This window comes from Vitis riparia, chromosome 8 (assembly GCF_004353265.1).
Source record: "Vitis riparia cultivar Riparia Gloire de Montpellier isolate 1030 chromosome 8, EGFV_Vit.rip_1.0, whole genome shotgun sequence".
Classification (NCBI taxonomy): Eukaryota; Viridiplantae; Streptophyta; class Magnoliopsida; order Vitales; family Vitaceae; genus Vitis; species Vitis riparia.
The window spans coordinates 8387306-8395558 of NC_048438.1; positions in this window are offsets into that span (position 1 = coordinate 8387306).

Consider the following 8253-nt stretch of genomic DNA (forward strand, 5'->3'; position numbering starts at 1 on the left):
TTGGATTTTTTTTTAACAAAAACATAAATTAGTATGATGCATTTATTGTTTTAAAAAATTTCAAAATGATTAAGGAGTTTACCATAAATGAATAAAAATATAGAAATCAAATATAGTTTGACATGTTTATGAACTAGTCTTTATTTAAAAATATTAAAACTGATGCAAATAATTTTAAAAGTGAATATATATATATATATTAAAATTTTAATGAAGTGTGAATCTAAAAATTGTTTATATATTTATAATATCAACTTAATTTAAGAAAACAATCAATTTACAAAAAGAAAAAAAAAAACAATAACTTCCAAACAAATTTTTTGTTTTATTTGTTCTAAAAACCATTTTTATTAACTCAATCAAACATGTTTTTTTAAGAACAAAAACTGTTTTTAAAAATTCAATTCCTAAAAGCAATTTTATTTTTAAATACATCAAAATCTATTCTAAAATAAAAAATATTCTCAAAAATTATTTTCTAGAACTATTTTCAAAAACACTTTCCAAACATGCCCTAATTATTCACAAGATCACATCAATATAGCTCACAAAAAAATAATGACCAAAATATTCAAGAAATGATCCACATCAACACATGAAAAATAGGTACTCACTACCACTGTCTAATATCAATAAAATATTTAATGTCAACTATTAAGGAAGATTGCCAAAATCAAGATCAAGTCAAACCTTCATGATTTCAGCCTACAATCAAGCCATTTGAATAAAGTCTTTGATCTGTTTCTATTTATGTGATTATTAGCCGAGATTGGTGTATAGTTATTTTGTCATAGTAATTGTTGTAAATATTTCCTAAAAGAGTTCTCTGTGATGTTGTATATATTTACGTACAGATCAATTGAATATGAGAAGAGGAAATAGCTTATTTAATCCAGTAGTATATTTCTCTATATGGTATCAGAGCTGTGTACCAAGCTCGAGGAGCCTGTCGAAGCCCATAAATGGCTTTTCTCAATCGACACACATGATCAGGCTTACTGGTATCTTTAAACCCTGGAGGTTGCATCATATAAACAGTTTCTATGAGGGTTCCATGTAAAAAAGCATTGTTGATGTCCATTTGTCGTAAAGGCCACCCATTCATCACGGCTATAGTCAAAACACATCGAATAGTGGCTGGCCTAACAACAGGACTGAAGGTTTCCTTGTAATCTAGGCCTGGTCTTTGAGTATAGCCTTTGGCCACAAGCCTGGCCTTAAATTTGTCCACCGAGCCATCAGCTTTGCGTTTTACTCTAAACACCCATTTACAGCCCACGGGTGTACAGTTTGGGGGGGGGGGGGGGTGGAACCAAATCCCAGGTTCCATGTTTCATCAAGGCAGTGAGCTCAGTGGACATAGCATCACGCCACTGAGGATGGTTCACGGCTTGAGTCACACAAGTTGGCTCAATTGCTAGAGGAATGGGATGTTTGGAAACCAAATGAAGTTGCTTGGGTTTAAAGATGTTGTTCATGGAACAGGTTGTCATTTTGTGGAGACGAGGGTTCCCAGTTTGAACACACGAAGGGGGAATGGAATTGGACTGAGATAAAGTAAGATCAGCAATCGTGTGTGTGTGAGTCGGATGAAGGGAGGAAGGAAGAACAGGGTCATGCGAGATGGGAACATCCGAATGAGAACCGGAATTTCTAAGAGCATCAGTCAAACTAAAATTAGGAGAAGAGAGAGGGTGGTTACCTGGAGGTGATGGAGATGCAGTAGAAACATCGGCCGGAAGCACATGTGGTGGTGCCGAATCAGAGGAGTGCACAGACGGAATCACTTGAGGAGGAACTCGCACGGGCTGAGAAGAAAATGGAATAAAGGAAGTAGGGCACAGATGAGAAGAAGACTCGGGTTGGGCTGGGCTCTGGGCTTGCTCGGATTGAAAAGGCAGTTGGGTCTCATCAAACAACACATGCCGAGACACATAAGTTTTGTGGGTCTTAAGATCCAAACAAATATAGGCATTTTGAGTTTGAGAATAGCCCAAAAAAAGACATGGAATGGACTTAAGTTGCATCTTGTGATTATTATATGGACGTGTAAGGGGATAGCAAAGTGAATCAAAATTTTTTAATTTAAGATAATTTGGTTTCTGTCCAAAAAGAGCCTCAAAGGGGGACTTGTTGGTGAGAAGAGGAGTCGGTTGCCTATTTATGAGATAGGTGGCAGTTCGAAAAGCATGAGGCTAATATGAAAGAGGCAAGGAAGCATCCGAAAGTAAGGTGAGGCCAGTTTCAACAAGATGTCGATGACGGCGTTTAGAGACTTCATTTTGTTGCGGGGTGTAAGGAGCAGTAGTATAGTGACTAATGCCGTGAAGATTTAAAAAATGTTTGAGAGAAATAAATTCACCACCATTATCGGAGTAAAGGGTTTTAATTTTGGCTTGAAACCGAGTTTCAACAAAAATTTTAAATTGTGGAAAAATAGTTGACACACTCGATTTGGTAGCCATGGGATAAAACCACATGTATTTCGTGTAGTGGTCCACAAAAAGAAGATAATAACAAGAACCATCAAGACCCGTTGAGTGTGTGGGACCCCAAACATCCGTATAAATAATTTCAAGTGGACCAGTACTCGAAAGACTAGTTGTGCGAAAAGGTTGTTGATGAGATTTATTAATAGAACAAGAACGACATAACATGGACATTTTATTTGTAGTGGTAGGAAGAGAAAAAGTAGAAACAAGATTTTTAACAATGGGATAGGAAGGATGACCAAGACGCTTGTGCCACCCATCAAGCGACGTCCGTTCATGCACATTAGCAATCTTTTGTGAAAAATTTCCCACAAGTGATTCCGGAAAAATGTAAATGCCGTTCTCACATGAACCTCTTAGTAGGATCGCCCCCGTGATCGGTTCCTTCACAAGAAAATAAGATGGGTGAAACTCAACATATACATTATTTTGTGAGGTAAAATGATGAACAGAAATCAAATTTTTTTTAAGATTCGGAACATAGAGTGTATCATGCAAGATAAAGGTTCGATTGAGTGAGTGTATAGCTAAAGAACCAACATGTGAAACAGCTAAACCTGAACCATCACCCAGAACCACTTCATCGGTGCCGTCATATTCGGAGTGAATAGATAAATTCTGAAGATCACCAGTGATGTTGTGGGAGGCAGCGGAATCAAGGAGCCATTTTTGCTCTTTCATGGTAGAAGTTGTTGCATTGTTTGCAGTAATTTCACTGGGCTTCAGCTGAGGACAATTTTTGGCCGTATGGCCCAACTCATCACAGAATTGGCATTTGGGCCTATAAGGCCGCTGGTTGTTGCTGGGCCGATTGGAACCATTGGGACGTCGACCATCACGATTTCCACTTCGGGCTGGAGCTTGCCCAGACTGATGCTGAGGCCCATTCGGCTTGCTATAGCTGCGTTGTTGACCTCCCGAAGAACCAGACTTCCTGGTTGTATAGTTTGCAGCGGCTACCAGTTGTTGAGTAGCAGTTTCAAGGCGGCGCAAATAATGTTCGTGGCCGACCAGAAGATCGTGGAGCTCCTCAAAGGCAAGAGACTTTTCGCGAGCTCGGATTGGTGCTGCAATTTCCCTGAAATCAGAACCTAAGCCATTAAGCACATAGAGGGTTAGGTCATCATCAGAAATGGGGTGGTCAATAATGGCAATTGCATCTGCCAGAGACTTCACAGCATGTAGATAATAAGAGATAGGCCGATTTCCACGCTGTATTAAGGTGAGTTCCTCTTTTAATTGCATAGCCTGAGTTCGTGATTTGCTAGCATAGAGGGTGTTCAATTTTTGCCAAGCCTCATGGGACGTTTTTGCTGTTGCAATGAGTGGGGTGATGGTAGGGGAAGTGGAAGCAAGAAGGGCACTGAGTATAAGTTTGTCTTGCCGAACCCAATGAGTTTTGTGTAGGGCAGAAACAGAGAGATCGCTCGGAGAGGGACATTGAGAGATGCCGGTGACATAATCAAGCAAATCATATCCTATGAGTAAGGCTTCAAATTGAGCACGCCATTGAGGAAAAGTAGAAGGAGTCAATTTTTCATTAATCTGGGCAGTGATATTGAGAGCAACAAGAGTGGTTTCAGTAGAGGAAATGGGGTGGGTGTTGAGATGAATTTGAGGTTGTTCGGGTGAGGAAGACATTGGGGAAATGGGAGAGATCGACTCGTTGGAGAAGGGCTGTTGCTCCAAGAACAACGAGCTGTTGCTCGCTCATCGACAGAAGCTGAATATCGTGCTCTTGCCAATGCTGCGTCTGAAACTGTGTGGCTGAACTCCTTACTTCATGAACTCGGTTTTCCATTCAAGGTGCCTCCCTTGTTGCTATGTGACAATCTTGGCGCCACACATTTGAGTTTTAATCCAGTTAATCATTCTCGCATGAAGCATATTCAGATTGATTTACACTTTGTCCGAGAGCTTGTCCAAAATGGGACCCTTCATGTTCGTCATGTTCACACGCAAGATCAACTTGCTGATCTCTTGACAAAACCCTTGTCACGGCAACGAACTGAATTGTTACGTACCAAGATTGGTCTTGCCGATGGAAGCTCAATCTTGCGGGGACGTATTAAGGAAGATTGCCAAAATCAAGATCAAGTCAAACCTTCATGATTTCAGCCTACAATCAAGCCATTTGAATAAAGTCTTTGATCTGTTTCTATTTATGTGATTATTAGCCGAGATTGGTGTATAGTTATTTTGTCATAGTAATTGCTGTAAATATTTCCTAAAAGAGTTCTCTGTGATGTTGTATATATTTACGTACAGATCAATTGAATATGAGAAGAGGAAATAGTTTATTTAATCCAGCAGTATATTTCTCTATATCAACAACATATCTTTCTCTCCATTTTTGTCCTAGAAAAGACAAAGGGCCATTCACCAACTAAATATATAATATTCAAACCAAAACAAGTATGCTTAATAAATTCTCCAATATCCAACAATCAAGTATTCACATATAAACAAGTATTTACATTAGCATCCAAAAAATTAATATGAAACAAGAATATCACTCCCACCACATGGTTTCAATCCAGAACCTTTAGAAAGCTCTCTATCATCATATAAATAGATTCTAAGCTACAAAGATCCAGCATGGTTGAATGCACTCATAATAACCTAGATCTAACATAGTTAAGAATAAAAAAAATGAGGAACTCCCCAAGGTAAGAAGATATCCTTGTTAGGATAAAGTCCTTAAAAGAATGACATGATGTAATAAACTCTTGGATTTTATTATTTATTGAATAAAGTTCCAGTTCACTTTTATTTATCCTATTTCTAAGCATGATATCTTGTAAGCACTCTTGCCTGCAAATTTTTCATTGTACATGACTTGGGTGCATTAGGAGTTGCACGGAAAATCCAAGTCATAGGTTCCTTGCAAATAGATGACTTGTTTAAAGTCGATTGATGGGTTTAGGTGACCCATTAAAGGTTGTAGTGTATCATATCCTAATTTGAGAGATGACTGGTCTTGACTATTGGGATGAGTTTCCTATGGTGAGTGTACTAGTGTGTATGGTTACACATTAAACAAGACCTATGGTGAGTCATGACTTAAGGCTATTAAGTAGTCATGACTTCATAAAACTGCTTCATTGTGTTGCCTCTCAACCTTGAGAGAATATTGAGCTTGTGTTGAAGTTAGTAATGACTTTGACCTATGGGCGAGATCGTAAGTTGATTATATATTCCATATGAATTAGGTCATTATTGATGGAAGCCGGTAGTAATAGGTATTTTCAATAGAGACACTTTTTTATTGAGAATTAAACTAATAAATAAGAACAATTAAACTAACAAATTAAAACCACAAACACGTCTAAATATAAAAGATAGATTAAAACTAAACTAAATCGGAATTAAAAACAAGAGCTTTTCTAATATGAATAATTAAACTAACAAATTAAAATCACAAACAAATCTAAACATAAAAGATAGATTGAAATTGAACTAAATTGAAATTAAAAATTAGAACTTTTCTTATAGAAACAATTAAACTAACGAATTAAAATTGTAAACACGTCTAAACATAAAAGATAAATTAAAACTAAATCAAATTGGAATTAAAAAATAAACTTTAACACTCAAAAACCATTAGATTAACAAACTAAAATAATAAAAAACACCTAAACGAAACAAATAGATTAAAACTAAATTTAAGCAAAATTAAAGTTATGAACTTGATCACATGAATTAAAAATAAAACTAAACTAAAATCTAAACTTTCATTATCTTTGCATGAATTAAAAAAACTAAACTAAAATTTAAGCTTTCAATATCTCACATGAATTAAAAAAAAAAAAAAAAAGAACCAAACTAAGATTTAAGCTTCCTCAATTTAATATGAATCAAAAGCAGGGCTAAACAAAAAATTAAGTTTTTTTAATTAAATATGAATTAAAAGAAAATTAACTTACCTTTTCCGAAGATGAGTGTGAGTTGCGACATGATTTTTCAAAGTGCAGGCCTATGTGTGGTGATGCAAGAATGGGTTGTGCATGCTTTCCGATGCTGAGATGCAGCCATCTTTTTTCTTCCCAAAAAAAAAATAAAATAAAATTGGGTGTTCTTTAAAAAACGACAAAATCCCATGATCCCCTTTGATTCCCCCTTGTGTAGTCTTTTATACCTCCCTTTTATTTCCTAGTGCCCACATTTCTTTTAACTCTCCCAAACCAGAATATCCTATTTTTCAAACTTCATTTTCAAAATTTAAAATTTATCCTCTCTAATTCTTCAAATTGATAAATGGTAGTTTTTTCATTCATACTTTCATTCGTTCACGTACAGAGTATATATAAAGGGTAATCACCATTCTAAGAATGAGAAAGAATGGTACAAGGAAAGAATGATATAAGGAAATAACAACTAATATCCTAATATCTCAACTTTCCTAATATCTCAATATTCCTAATATCTTAATATTCATAATATCTCAACTTTCCTAATATCTAAACATTCCTAATATCTCAACACTCTCCCTCAAGTTGGTGCATAGATGTCACACATGCCCAACTTGTCTAAAAATTTTGAGAACACTTGACTTGAGATAGCTTTGGTAAGGATATCGACCAATTGATCTTCTGATCGAATCTTAGGCAATTCCACAATCTTATCATCCAACTTTCCTTAATGAAGAATCTATCAACCTCGACATGCTTTGTACGATCATGTTATACTGGATTATGAGCAATGTCACATGCGACTTTATTGTCACACAACAATCGAATTGGTTGCCTAGATATGTAACCTAAATCCTGTAAAAGGAGTCTTAGCCATAATGCCTCACAAAGTCCTAGAGCCATACCTCTAAATTCCGTTTCTGCACTTGAACGAGCGACGACATTCTGCTTCTTACTTTTCCATGTCACAAGATTACCACCTACAAAGGAAAAGTAACAAGATGTAAATCGCCTATCATCCACTGCACCGGCCCAATCAGCATTAGTATATACTTCTATACTCTGATGATCAACATTTTTAGCGAACAAAATTCCATTCCCAGGAGCATTCTTCAAATACCTCAAAATACGCATGACTGCATTCATATGTTGCTTTCCAAGATTATGCATGTATTGACTCACTATACTCAATGCATAAGCAAGATTTGGTCTTGTATGAGCTAGGTACATTAATCTCACCACAAGTCTCTGGTATCTTCCCTTATTGGTTGATACTTGATTAGGCTCAACACACAATTTCAGACCTTCTTCTATTGGTGTATTAACAGGTTGACATCCCGACATTCCAATCTCCTGTAAAAGATCTAAGGCATACTTTCTTTGAGACAGAAAAATTCCTTCACTTGATCGAGAAACTTCAATCCCAAGAAAGTATTTCAAAGGACTTAGATATTTCATTTTGAATTCTCTAGATAGATAATTTTGCAGAGCTTTTCTTTCTTCAGGATCATTTCCTGTAACTACCATGTCATCCACATATACGATGAGTGTCGTAATCTTACCATGTTGCTTTTTCAGGAACAAAGTGTGATCTGAATTACTTTGACGATAACTAAAAGCTCTCATTGACTTTGTGAACCTTCCAAACCATGCTCTTGGGGATTGCTTCAACCCATACAATGACTTATTCAATTTGTACACCTTCTGACATTGCTTTTCTGACACCATGCATCCTGGTGGAAGATCCATATATACTTATTTAGATAACTCACCATGCAAAAAGACATTTTTCACATCGAATTGTTGTAATGGCCAATCTAGGTTTGCAGCTAAAGACAGTAATACTTGAA